General features: G+C 38.8%; 1 long non-coding RNA gene across 1 annotated transcript; it reads left to right on the plus strand.

Annotated features, from left to right (window-relative positions):
* The first annotated feature begins 1,288 nt into the window (after positions 1 to 1,288).
* On the plus strand, positions 1,289 to 13,790 carry LOC114811114. The gene is made up of 3 exons (XR_003758817.2): positions 1,289 to 1,468; positions 3,688 to 3,808; positions 13,659 to 13,790. It is a non-coding gene; the product is annotated as an uncharacterized LOC114811114 (long non-coding RNA).
* Positions 13,791 to 14,518: the final 728 nt, after the last annotated feature.

The following is a 14,518-nucleotide window of genomic DNA, read 5'->3' on the forward strand; positions in this document are numbered from 1 at the left end:
CAAAACACAAACAGAATAAGCAATTCCTCTTTGCAGCGTCTCAGTCATGAAATCTCTCTTCTGAGGCTCCTGATCAGAGAAGCCAAACTTCCATGACGTGCTGGGATTTTTCAGATAAAAAATGCTCTTTTAATTTGTTGCTACTTCATTTTATGTTTTCTAATCACTCCATGTACACCCAAAGGTGTTTAATTGCACACGGTAAGTGCTCAATAAAATACAATTGAATGAATAATTGAAAGGACAGAGTTTTACAAATCCAATCAAGGCAAAATAATTAACAAATTATGAACTTGAAATTATTGAGAAGAATTAATGAATACAGATTTAACACACTAAACTAATCTTTTATCTGTGACTTCACTGAAATGCTATAAAAATGTCCAGAAAGTTATGCGAAATGAAGCTTTCCCAAAAGCAAGAGATTTCCCGACTAAATTTCAGTAGAAATTTTAATTAGAGACAAGATGTTCAATACCATTAAAGATTAAATGCCTTCTAAAGAATTTTTTGAGTAAATAGAATATCATTACTATTATATAGACTTAGCAGTTATTTTATTTAAAATATTTATCTCTAGGCTCAAACTCTTCCCAGCTTTACACAACAGGCAAACTGGCAAACAAGCAGAGAAATAAACATGGAAAGTAGTTTTTAAAGTATCCTTGGGATGTATTTTATTGAATGAAAAATCATTGGGACTGAAGATTAAGCAGCAGTAATAACAAAAAAAAATGATTTTTGGCTTTAGGTTATTCTCTGTTTTGCTAACTGTGGCATACTTCAAATAAATAGATTTTTAATTTCATAAAGTTTGGGAAACATGAGAGCTTTGGCACTTTGGGCCCTAGAATAGCCAGGAGAAAGATAAGGGGGAAAAAAAATAGATTAAAAAGTTGGTACTACTCTGGGAAAATAATAGTCTTTGCTGTGTTTCCTTTGAATAAAATCATTACCACACTTATTACCACAGAGTGAGATTTTGCCCATGGTCTCCAAATCTAATTTTTCTTATCAAGAATATGATTCCCTGGATTTTCACGTGATCTCGTCATTCCAGGAGATGATTTTCCTGCCTATAAGGAGTTTATAGATCAGAGGGAGAAGTTTACAGACCAGAGAAGAGAGCTAAGGCAACCCAACAACAAATACGTGTACAGAATTGTGGCTTGAGCAGCAGAATTTCAGGCTTCTCATAGCTCAGTGTTCACGGTCATAGTTGCATCCTCAGTGACCATTATGACAACAACCGGCATGGTCTTTCCGAGGTTTTGTGAAGAGCTCATGAGGAAGTTCCTTTTCCTGACCCTCTAGTTTTGGGTTTTCTCGATGGCATAGTGCACAGCATGGGATCTTGGGGAGGCAGAGTGGTGGTCTGGTAGAAGAAGACACCAAGGATCCTGTCATGGTAAAAAGGCAGCTGGTGGAGAAAGAGGCATGGGACATGATCAGTAACTGCTTATGGTTGGTGGGTGCATCTACTCTGCTCTTACTACTGTATGCAGTGTAAGAAAACTGCTGAACAAATACTATTATCATTATTATTACTTATTGTTATATGTTTGTTATTTATAATATTTGTTAAGCATTTACTAAGTGCCTGGTACTTCATGTACTAAACACTGGAGTACTAAGGTTGGACACTGTCACTGTCCTACATAGGGCTCACAGCTTTAGCCCTCATTTTACAGACTAGGTAACTGAGGCACAGAGAAGTTAAGTGATTTGTCCAAGGTCACACAGCTGACAAGTGGCAGGGGCAGGATTAGAACCCAGTTCCTCTGACTCCCAGATTTGTACTTTTTCCACTAGCCCATGTGGCATCCAACAATAATAAGAATATTAATACTGGGAACTGTGATGTGGGAATAGCAACAGCCATCTGATGGAAAAGTGGGCCTGGCATCTGATCAGCAGTGGATTAAGTTTACCATGCTGGATATGCACAGGGCAGTGTGGGAGTAGAGCCAAGGGACTCATAGTCCCACATTGTGGGGGTGGCAGAGGCTGCTGGTAGAGAGGAAGACTCAGGATGCAATGAGCAGATGCTTAGGTCCACATGGTCCCAAGGTTTCCTGGGAGCAGGGCTCTGGGAGCAGCACTTCATGGGGAAACAGCCACTGTCTCATGGAGTTACATTTGTCTGGTTTAAATTAGCTTTGAAATCGATGGTCCTATATGTCTCCTCAGGACACAACACAAGCCATTTTGTTGTAAGAACAGACACTGCAGGATGAAATGGTTGCGTATGTACATAACATGCACTGAGGCATGCATACTAAAATGCACTGTTTTTAAACACAACTACAAAATCAGGGCATATCTGATTTATACTCTGTATGTGTACAAATGGAGAGTTTTTTTGTGATTAATGTGTCTCTCATAGGGCAAGGAATGTGTCTGCTATTCTGCTGTATTGTACTCTCCCAAATGCTTAGTACAGTGCTGTGCACATAATAAGTGCTCAATAAATGACATTAATTGATTAATGGAGAAAAGCACCATTTAACCACCACCTACATCCCACAACTGAGGGTCCCTGCTCCCAGCATGCTCTATACACATAGATCTGGGATAAAAGATATTCCCAAAGATGCTCAGATTCCTCTATCCCCATCCCAATTTTGAGTCTATTTTGTGAAATTATTTCTGTTGTATTTCAATGTTTTATTACTCCTGATGTGCTAGTCTCCAATTGCTTCTCCCACTTTAATGCTGAGATTGTTAGTCCCCTATGGGGCAGGGATGATGTGGGAACCTGTGTATTCTCTCCAGAGTTTAGAATGGTGCCCTGCACATAGTAAGTGCTTAATAAATGGTAGTATTAGCACTTTTACTATTACTGTAAACAGCCACATCACCTTAGCAGTGACAGCTTGCAAATTTAGAGTGACCAGTCCAAATCAAAAGTATAGGACCCAGGAAGGGGAAGGCAAAGTTTGTGAAAAATTCAAGGGTTCCTCTAGACAGTCTAGAAATTCAGGGGTCTTTATAGGCTTTCCCATGACAACATTAGGTTATACTGATTATACATGTTGCAAATAATAATAATTGTGGGATTGTATTGTTCCAAGTGCTGGGATGGATACAAGCAAATCAAGTTGGACACAGTCCCTGGCCTACATGGGGCTCACAGTCTTAATCTCCGTTTTACTGATGAGGCAACTGAGGAGCAGAGAAGTGAAGTGACTTGCCCAAAGTCACACAGCAGGAATATGGCAGAGCCAGGATTAGAATGCACATCCTCTGACTCCCAGGCCTTTGTTCTTGCCAGTATACCATGCTGCATTCCTATGCACAATGACATTTTAGGAATTGCTGCCAGTATGCAGTATAACATGATGACAGTCTATGGAACAGGAAGACAGCAGCGTGGCTCAGTTGGCAAGACCCCGGACTTGGGAGTCAGAGGTCATGGGTTCTAATACCGGCTCTGCCGCTTGCCAGCTATGTGACTTTGGGCAAGTCACTTCACTTCTTTGGGCCTCAGTGACCTCAGCTGTAAAATGGGGATTAAAATTGTGAGCCCCAAATGGGACATCCTGATCAGCTTGTATCCCCCCCAGGGCTTCGAACAGTGCTTTGCACATAGTAAGCACTTAACAAATACCACCATTATTAAATATTTCCCTGTGTATGTGCAACTGAACTCTTGCCTGTCGGTGGCATCAATTTTCGTTTTTTTAGCTATTTTATATCAAAATGGAACTCTTGATTCTATTCCCAACACTGCTGAAGTAAGTGATATGCAGAATTTACAGGATGGAATTGAAGATTATGAGAGTGATTTTCACAGTGATCCTACTAGGTAGGTATGCCACACAAAGAAAAACCCATGCCAATTCACTTTTTGAACAAAAGCCATAAACAGACTAAGTAGCTGCAGCATGGTGACAATGCTATGCTAAAGAGTCTTGGCCTGGCTGAAGTTGCTCTACAGCTGTTTTGGTCTTCACTGCCAAAGTTAGCTAACCATTTCTCAGGATTCCTGCAGAGTTGATAATAATAATGTTGGTATTTGTTAAGAGCTTACTATGTGCAGAGCACTGTTCTAAGTGCTGGGGTAGATACAGGGTAATCAGATTGTCCCACGTGAGGTTCACAGTCTTAATCCCCATTTTACAGATGAGATAACTGAGGCACAGAGAAGTTAAGTGACTAGCCCACAGTCACGCAGCTGACAAGTGGCACAGTCGGGGTTCGAACCCATGACCTCTGACTCCCAAGCCCAGGCTCTTTCCACTGAGCCACGCTGCTTCCCACCTCACAGAATACAATACAGAGTTGATCCACCTCACAGAATACAATAGGTGTTTCTCAGAACACAGTCCCATCAGGGAAAACTGGAATCAAGGTCTGAGCCCAGAAAAGTGCTCTTTCTTCTCTGGACCAGGAGCAAGGCTATTAAGGGTGCCATTAATTCATTACTGAATGTTTGTCCTGGAAAGTACCATACAAAGTCATTTAGTCCTTATTCCATCTTTAAAAATGACCAAAAAAATCCATATCTTATGTTAGATTTTATATTAGATTCTATTAGATTCTGTAGTTTCTAATATCAGTGACCTTCACTACTCTTGTAATCACCTTCACATATAATTTATAACTCTTTTGCTAATAGGTAATCTTATATCTAAGGGAAAAAAAGTTGGCTGTTGTTTTTTGATGAACAATAATATATAGTAATAGTGATGATGATGATGATGATAACAATAATGATGATAATATTATAATGCTAATGATAATTAAAGCACTCTCTATGTGTCAAGCACTGAGGTGGAATCAAGATTAGCAGATTGATCATGCTGGAATATGTGAAATTACAATAATAATCAGATTATTCGTTAAGCACTTACTATGGACCAATCACTCTCTGAAGTGCTGGGGTAAGTATAAAATAATCAGGCCAGGTTCCTTCCCTGTCCCACTTGGGGCTCACAGTCTGAGACAAAATGATAATCATAATCATAACCGAGCACTCTTTTATATTTAACATCTATTATTTAGCAATCCTTCTGCAAAATGTTAATATTTGCCATTAATTATCTAGAAACAGCAAGTAACTTCTAGTCATTTAGAAATAACTGGGAATATTAAAATATTTGATTTGATTTTAATTTGCAGATCTATGAATGGCCCTATTTACACATCATTAATTTGAGTTGACCTGAAAATAAACATCAACTTGTCTATTATAAAGCTTGTTAAATATCGGTGGAAAAACAAGAGAGGGCAAATGAACACAGAGTTTTAATTGCCATATTCATTTTTAACCTCTCAACATTTCTAATAGGACTCTGACTTACTAAATTGAGGTTACAATCTCGTATTATCACTCTAAGTTAAAAAAAGGGAAGTAATCCATAAGCTTAAATAAGTATGATTTCACCTCAGTGCTTGACCCGTAAAGAGTCAATGCTCCCCTCTGCTCCCCACCCCCAGCATTGCCCCGACTCACTCCCTTTGCTCTACTCCCCCTCCCACCACAGCACCTGTGTATATATGTACATATTTATAATTCTATTTATTTATATTAATGACATGTATATATCTATAATTCTATTTATTTTTCAAAACAAAAAATTCAGCTAATCCTGCCATGATTTAAAATGAATTTTCCAGTGATATCACCTCTTTGTTAGGATGCTAATCAAATTCCACAAACTCAATAACTTATTCTAAAATTCCTTGTGGAGGGGTCTAGGCCTTTGTGCATAATCGTAGGATAGTGGGAAAGAGAAAACATTTCAAACAGAAAATTTAGCCAAGGGATGAGATGAAGCATTGGTTGCTTATGTGACAAAGAAATAAGGGAATTGTTGTGGAGCAAAAACTTCAGGAAGACTGTGGTACAAGAGTAAGAAAATAAAACAGTGACAGGAAATGTGGAAACCAATGCAATATTACAAAATATGTCTATATTAGCACACCTACAAACCAGAAGGGATTATCAGTCATGTCAGTATTATAAGCCACACATGCAGACACAGATAAAAGCTCCCCATTGCTAACTTCAAACTTAGAGGACATATATATTACATGTGCACAAACAGAAAAAAAAAACAACAAAAAAAGGTTAACATTACCTCATGATACAGCAACTGCAGAGATGCATTCTAAATGCAAGGTTAGTTTCAGGTGTTTGTCCATCCTGAGGAAAATATGTTCGGCCCCCTCCCTTTCTTTACATATGACCACACTATGTTTTGCTCTCTGGTGGAAGTTCATTGGAGAGTTACTTGGAATACATTTGACAGAGTTGGTAGACATGTTACAGTCTAGAGGGGGAGACAGACATTAGTATAAATAAATAAATTATATATGTGCTGTGGGACTGAAGGAGGACTGAATAAAGGAAGTAAATCCATGCACAGGAGTGACACTGAAGGGATTGGGAAAAGAGAAAATTAGGGCTTAGTCAGGGAAGACGTCTTGGAGGAGATGTGCCTTTAAAAGGTTTTGAGGATGGGGAGAGTAATTGTCCGTCAGGTATGAAGAGGGAGGGCGTTCCAGGCCAGTGGGCAAAAGGTCACAGGAGAGATATATGATTGAGATAATGTGAACTTATTAGCATGAGAGGAGTGAATTGTACGGGCTGAGTGGTAGTAGGAAAGTGGTGAGGTGAGGTAAGAGGGGTCAAGGTGATTGAGTGCTTTAAAGCCAATGTTAAGGAGTTTTTCTTTGATGCAGAGTTGGATGGGAAACCACTGGAGTTTCTTGAAGCAGGGGGAAACATGGACTGAATGTTTGTAGAAAAATGGTCTGGGCAGCAGAGTAAGTATGAACTGGAGTGGGGAGAGACAGGAGGCAGAAAGGTCAGCAAGGAGGCCAGTATAATAATCAAAGAGAGATAGGATAAGTGCTTAGATTTAGATGGTAGCAATTTAGATGGGGAGGAAAGCATGTATTTTAATGTTGTGAAGTTGAACTGATGCGATTTAGTGACATATAGGGTTTGTGAGACAGGAAGGATGGTGGTACTGTCTACAGTGATGGGTAATTTAGGGGAAGGACAGGATTTGGGTGGAAAGATAAGGAGTTCTGTTTTGAACATGTTAAGTTGAAGGTGTCCGTGGGACATACAAGTAGAGATGTCTTGAACACAGAAAGATTGTGAAAATGTTGGGAGGGAGAGAGGTCAGGGATGGAGATGTAGATTTGGGATTCATCAACATGGAGGTGGTAGTTGAAACCATGTGAGTGAGGGAATGAGTTCTCCAAGAGAGTGGGTGTAGTGGGAGAATGGAAGGGGACCCAGAACTGAACCTTAAGGGACATACAGAGTTAGAGGGTGGGAGGCAGAGGAGGAGTCTTGAGAATGAGTGGTCAGAGAGATAGAAGAGAAGCAGGAGAAGACAGTGTCAGTCAAGCTGAGGTTGGACATTTTCCAAGAGGAAGGGTTGGTCAACAGTGTCTATGGCAGTGAGAGGTCGAGGCGGATAAAGTGGAGTAGAGGCTGTTGGATTTGGCAAGAAGGAGATCATCTGTGACCACTGCCCTCAACCTAATGTTCCAAATTAGCCTGGCTCTAAGACACTGACTTCCATCATATATTTCATGACTTCCATCCAGCTGGCAGACAATACTCCCACCTCCATCGAAGAAGGACACATAGCCCTTTCCTCCACCACCTTCTTGAGGGGAAAGCCTCTACCATCCTTGAGAGAGGTTACTCCACCAATCCTAAGAGGCTACTCTACCAATCCTAAAAGGCTACTCCACCAATCCTATCTCTCAGGTCCCATTGTGACTGCCTCACCTGCATTGGGCCTGTGGCCTGCCACACCACAAGACTCTTCTTTCTGGCCTTGCACTCTAACACAATCATTTACTGCCTGAAGCTAGCCATGCCTAAGGGCTCACACACTCTTTACTTAGTTCTCAACCCAAATACTCTAACATAAGTAAATCTCTTCCTCCTTTCTTCCCCTCAGAAATGCAGTTAAGTCAACAACCAATAAATCTTGGAAGAATATCTGCCCACAATTTATCAGATTTTTTAAAACAACATTTAACCTAAGAATTAATTAAACTATGGAGGCATCTAATAACTTAATTATCCTCTTATTGAGAGGAGGAGTGTCCAATGAGGACCTTATGCAATTTTAACAGTGCAATACACCACTGCACTTCCCAATTTGAGAATAGAATATTTTATATCAATTTTATGGAAAATGGATGAATCTATAAAATATGCTATAATAGAGGAGCTCAAAGTAGCATTGAAATGTTCAAGAAGATTGAGCCTGGTAGGACGTACTTTATGAAGAAGTGAAGAAAGCTTCCATTCAACCTAAATTGGACAAATTCTTCCCTAAAATAGAAAGTCCACTACCACAGTCAGCGGAAGAAATTTCCACTTTTACCACCACCTGTAAAGACCCCTAATCATGTTATTACTTCTCATTCAGATGTTAAGCTATCGATCTGATGTTATGCTTCCAATTACTTTACTGAAGATTGAACAATAATTCTTGTCTTATGCTCTTGAGTCATTTCTGACCCATAGAGATTCTATGGACACAGCTCCCCCAGAACACCCCACTCTCCATTTGCAATTGTTCTAGTAGTGTATACATGGAGTTTTCTGGGTGAAAATACAGAAGTGGTTTACCACTGCCTTCTTCCATGCAGTAAACTTGATTCTCCACCCTCGACTCACTCCCATGACACTGCTACCTATCACAGGTAGCTTTGACTTGTAACATATTGGCTACCACTTGCTAGCCACTGCCCAAGCTAAGAATGGAATGGACAGGCCTCTGCCTGACTCTCCCTCCCATAGCAGAGCCTGGTAGAGTACTGGAAACTCTCCAGGTGAGGTCCTGAGAGGATCAGTAATTCAGTGATGTTTAATGTTTCAGTTTATATTACATAAAGAAATTTCATATTATTTATCCATAAATTATTTAACAGATCCTAATATATAAAATAAGTCACATTCCATAATAAAATCATAAACACATTTTCTAAAATATAACCCCAGTCTATCATGGATACATGTATAAATAAAGTAATTACTGAGAATGCTTTTGGCTGCTGACAAAATTAAGTTAAAATGTGGGAAGGATCTTGCCTAGGTTTTATAACAGTAGTCTACATTATTTCCTATGAAAATGAAGACAGTATGGCCTATCCTTTCCTAGCAATTCTACTGCTTCTTATTCATAATAAAAAATAAAGGATTACTTCATGCTAAACACTGTGATGTTTGATAGATATGGAATTAAACATAGTCTGCTCCATAGTGAGCTCACAGTCTATTTCATACCCATTTTGCAGATAAGGGAATGGATGCAAGAGAAGCTACTTGACTTGCCAAAGATCACACAGTAGGTCAGTGGCAGAACTGGGTCTGGAACTTGGATCTCCTCAAAATCATGGTGTGTTTTTTTCTACCAGATCAAGACAGAACTCCTTATCTTAATGTTTTGAGAAAGATCAAAAGTGGCATTGAATTCTCTAGAGCACAATTTAAAAATATTTAGGAAATTAGAAGGAGAGTAAATACATATTGCAATATTACTGCAAGATATATTATTTCACTCCAATGTTCAGGAGAATGAAAATCAAAGTGTCATAGAGTACGAATAAGTGAGTATTGAAAAGACTAAGGTGAAGCCTGATATCTCAATAATCAAAGTCCTTTCCACTGGAAGGTTTGTGTTGGAAGATGAGGGGTACTGTTTTGGATACGTTGAGTTGGAGATGTCAACACCAGAAAGCAGGAGTAAATATGAGACTCCAGAGGAGAGAAAGTGGACACTGTTTCTTATAGAGAGGTAGTTGAAGTCTTGGGAACACAATGAGTTCTCCAATGGAATAGATATAGATAGAGAAAAAGGACATCCAAAACTAAGCCTTGAAGGATCATCCCCCCATCCCGCCCACTGACAGAAGGAGGGCCTCAGAGAAACCCCATGTCAGAGGAACTTGCAAAAGAGACTGAGAGGGAACTATAACTTAATATATAACCGTTGTGTAAGTGCATGTAAATTATTGTGCATTAGGTTTCCTTATTAGCCCCCTTATTGAACTCTTATGAAGAAACATGGTATTCTATATCAAAATTACTTTCAACTTCACCAGTTCAAAACCAGAATCAAGGATCTCTTCAGTGATTTTCCCAGTGGACGTTGTTATAAAGTTAAAAGAGAATGTAAATGCTAATTCACTGTATGACTTTCTGTTGCATATTCTGTTGCAATATGCAGGTTATTTATTTTAAAGTGGCAAGACCAGAAGCAATGCTTTAGAATCAGCAAGTATCATGTCAAGCATGGGGAATGAGATTGTGGACTCCTGATAAAATACTGCTGGAGGCATATCAGCCCATCAGGCAAAAATCAGAAATAGAATGTCACTATGTGAGAAAGAAGAGTTAGAGAAGTACTTTCAATACAGGTACAGGCTTTGAAAGTAAGAACCACGGCTCACAACAAAAGGATAGTTTTTATATGTACACATTGGTAACTTCCTTCTATTCTCCCACCTAGACAGAGCATCATTATTAGAAATGTCATCTTCAAAATCACAGGACAGATATATATATATATATGCATTCAGGGAAATGGATAGGTTTAATGTACTTATTCTACTGCACATAAAGAATCTTTTACAGAGTCTTCAACTTGATTCTCAGCACTCTTGCTTGTGACAGATCTCTTGGCAATATCTTCACCTCTATCTTGTTTGCAACCTCTGTCATGATTTGTGAAATCTATAGGATGCAAAAGGATCAATCCTAAATCTGACCCATCTTTGCCTCTTTCTTCCTCCTTCGTCCTTGCATTTGATCCTCCCATGTCTGCCTGTCAGAGCCTCTTTGGTTATTTTTTACTAAATGTGGGATGGCCAGCATCAAAAAGAAAAAGGCAGATATTGATAAGAAATTGTCATGTACATAGCTAACAGCATAAAACTTTATAGGACAGATATAGCAAGTATTCCACATAATCCCTCATTTTCCTCTGAATTGCATACACAAACTTATCAAGCAAGAAGTCTATAAATTTAAGGACTATTAAGAGATTGGTTGGATAACACTCTCTCATTTATTCTAACATATGTAGACCATGTAGACTATGTAGACTATGGAGACCATGGAAATTATTCCAGTCTGTGGCAGGAAGATCTTTTATATATAAAGGAAGTTTAAGAATAGTATATAAAGGGTTCAGGAACTAAGTGAATACATTATTCCTGGACATCTGGAGTCTCTAAGCATAAACACCCAAATTTATATCTGTGCCTGAAGACATTTGTGTGTTATAGCTTTAAAAAAAAATTAATTTTTGTTTTAATTTGTGATGTATTTTTTAAAATAAGTTTTTAATATGAATAATAATAGTCACCTGTATCATGACCACATTGATCCCATCAATCTCATATCCCACACCTGCCCCAAACCTCCTCCGGAGACACATACACACACACACACACACACACACACACACACACACATCTACCCTTGGACACAGTCGACTTGCTGCTTTCATATGTCTATAGGGAAAACAAATCAGAGAAAATTTTAAAATCTGTAACCTCCCCAGCCAACAAAAATGAAACCTCAGTCCAGTCACAAAGGCTCTAGAACTGAGAAACTGTTCACAGTACTTGATTAGAGGGCTAGTGGCTAGGGTTGGACTATCACACTTACCTTTGTTCCTGCCAGTTACACTACTGCTGGGGAATTGGGTCTGGTTTTTCAATTCAGTAGGATTTATTGAGCACTTAATGTGTTCAGAGCACTATACTAAGTGACTGGGAGAGTACCATATCACAATAGACACATTCCCTACTCAAAGTGAGCTTACAGTCTAGAAGAGGAGATGGACATTAATATAAATAAATTATAGATCTGTACATAAGTGCTGTGAGGATGGAGGTGGGGATGAATAAAGGGAACAGGTCAGGGTGAAGCAGAAGGGAGAGAGAGAAGAGGAAAGGAGGGGTTAGTCAGGGAAGACATCTTGGGTGAGATGTGCTTGTAATAAGGCTTCAAATTTGGGGAGAGTGATCATTGGTTGGATATGAAGGGCAAGGAGTTCCAAACCAGAGGCAGGATGTGAGTGAGGGGATAGTGGTGAGATAGATGAGTTTATTGGTGTTAGAGGGGAGCAAAGGGTGGAGGCTGAGTTTTAGTAGGAAATCAGAGGCAAGGTAAAAAAACGGGCAAGGTTATTCAGTGCTTTAAAGCCAACAATGGTAAGGAGTTTTTGTTTGATGCAAAGGTGGATGTATCATAAAGTTTGTGCAGTTTTATTTCAAAGTTGATGGGGCTATTCATTTTCCAGATACAGGTGCCTAGACATAGCCTAATCTAATCAAATTTACCATAAACAATTCACATCAGTATCAGGTATCAGGTCTGCCTATCAAAACTGTTTTTCAGCCTTCAGCTTTATCTGAGGTTGCATTTATCTGTGACCTCAAAAAGTGCTTTCTCTATCCCATTAGCTTTTAGTTATCCATTCTGGCTTATCCCACAGAAGTGGATTATCCTCTTGTCATTCTGTCTGCTGACAAGTCACATCCAGTGAATGTGAGTAGTAGTAATCCTATTTTCAATGCTGGTGAATGCACTATTTTACCCATCCTCATCAATTCTGACTGAAGACTCCCTGCTGAGTATGTTAGAAAATTGTGTCCCTTTCTTCCTTTCTCAGTGCATATTTCTTAACCCTTGTTCTCCAAGCCCTCAAGAAAAAATAGATGCTAGATTTGAATTATATGATGTAAATCTAAGTCTAAGCCTAGAGATACAAATCATATTACTTACATTGGCAAATACCCATCTGCACAATGAACCAAAAGTCTTGGATCTCTCCCAGGGAACTCTCTTAGGCCAGTATGGTATATTGGAATTAAGAATGAAGTACCATATTTGAGCAGATGTTGTCATGAAACAAAGAAGCAAAAGCAAAAACTGAAGAGACTCACAACAAATGTATTAGCATTCATTCATTCATATTTATTGAGCACTTGCTGCATGCAGAGGGACAGGCTCTGTGTGCATAGTGCTGTTGGAACTCTGCGTCCCACTTTTGCCTTTTTCAGTTACATGCACAGCCATATGTAAATTCCACCTCCAGTTGCATGTTGGCATAATGGTGATAATTGTGATATTTCTTAAGTGCTTTTACTATGTGTTAAGCACTGTACTAAGCACAGGGGTAGATACAAGATAGTCAGGTTGGACTTAGTCCCTGTTCCACCTGGGCTCACAATCTAACTTGGAAAGCAAGTATTTAATGACCATTTTACAGATGAGGAAACTGAAGCACAGAAGAGTTGCCCAGAATCACACAACAGGAAAGCCACAGAATCAGGATGAGACCCAGGTGCCCTGACCCCCAGGCCCATACTCTTTCCAATGGCTCAAGCTGCTTCTCTAATGCTTCTTTATGGTGTCTTTTTCATATGTCTCTCATTCAGAAAAAAGGGAAGCTGCTCTGAATCAGAGACTCTCTAAAGTGAAATTTTCTCTACCATTTATACACTTGTTCAGATTCAAGATAGCATGTGTCTTTGTAGAATTTTGTGTATTTATTAAATATTTTGTAGGTATGGAACAATTAGCATTCAAAGAAGTCTGTATAATTATGAAAATGAAATCATGTGGCTCTTATTTATCTTTTCCATTTTTCTCTACTCAGGCATGTAAATTAAACCTAAGACTTTTCCCATGACTTAATAATGATGGCAACTTCCAGAAACTTTTCCCTGCTTCCTCTACCTGGAATCCTGGTAAAGTAGCTTTCACAAATGCCCCAAATATTAAAACTGCTAACCCCTGGTGTGTAACTTGTCTCTAAAACTTTTTAAAGAGCTTGAGTTCCATAAATAGTAGATGATGCAAATGCCTGGGACAATTTTCTGTGCACACTAGATGCTTAATGAATATTGGCGATGATGATGATTGCACATTGGAGAATATGAAAAGGCACAGTGATATTAGGAGTCAAGCTTGTTATTCTTCTTCCAGTTTGAATAAAAATTGTGACTTTTTCATATAACAGAATTGTAAAACTGTTTTTTAAATTCAACGTTCAGAATGTCTAGGCAGGGAAGTGAAATTTGGGAATATACTATTGACCTTTCCTCTACGTTTTTATTAAGGTATCATCTGAGACACTACATCTGTTTCTATTCTGAATGAATTCTGAATTGAAATTTGTCAGCTGTTGTTCTGATGATATGAAAGAAAAACAAGAATAAGCACTGGGAATACATTTAAAGCTGGCCAAATACTGAATTTCCTGAAAAACTGGAGTGATAGCTCATACTGTTTCTTTAAAGTCATTTTTTCTTTTGATTTTCATATTATTTTGGTTTTGCATTAAAAGCAGGCCTGTACTGTGATAATAATTATGGGTTAAGGCAGTCTTGCCATTACCCATCCAATGGGCTGAAGGTAGTTGCAATCCTGACAGTGTACAGGACAGCCATGAAGCGATAAAGTTTTATCATATTATGCTAAAGGGAAAATTGCATAACATTTCCTGACAAGTCATGA

Source organism: Ornithorhynchus anatinus, chromosome 4, assembly GCF_004115215.2.
Source record: "Ornithorhynchus anatinus isolate Pmale09 chromosome 4, mOrnAna1.pri.v4, whole genome shotgun sequence".
Taxonomy (NCBI): domain Eukaryota; kingdom Metazoa; phylum Chordata; class Mammalia; order Monotremata; family Ornithorhynchidae; genus Ornithorhynchus; species Ornithorhynchus anatinus.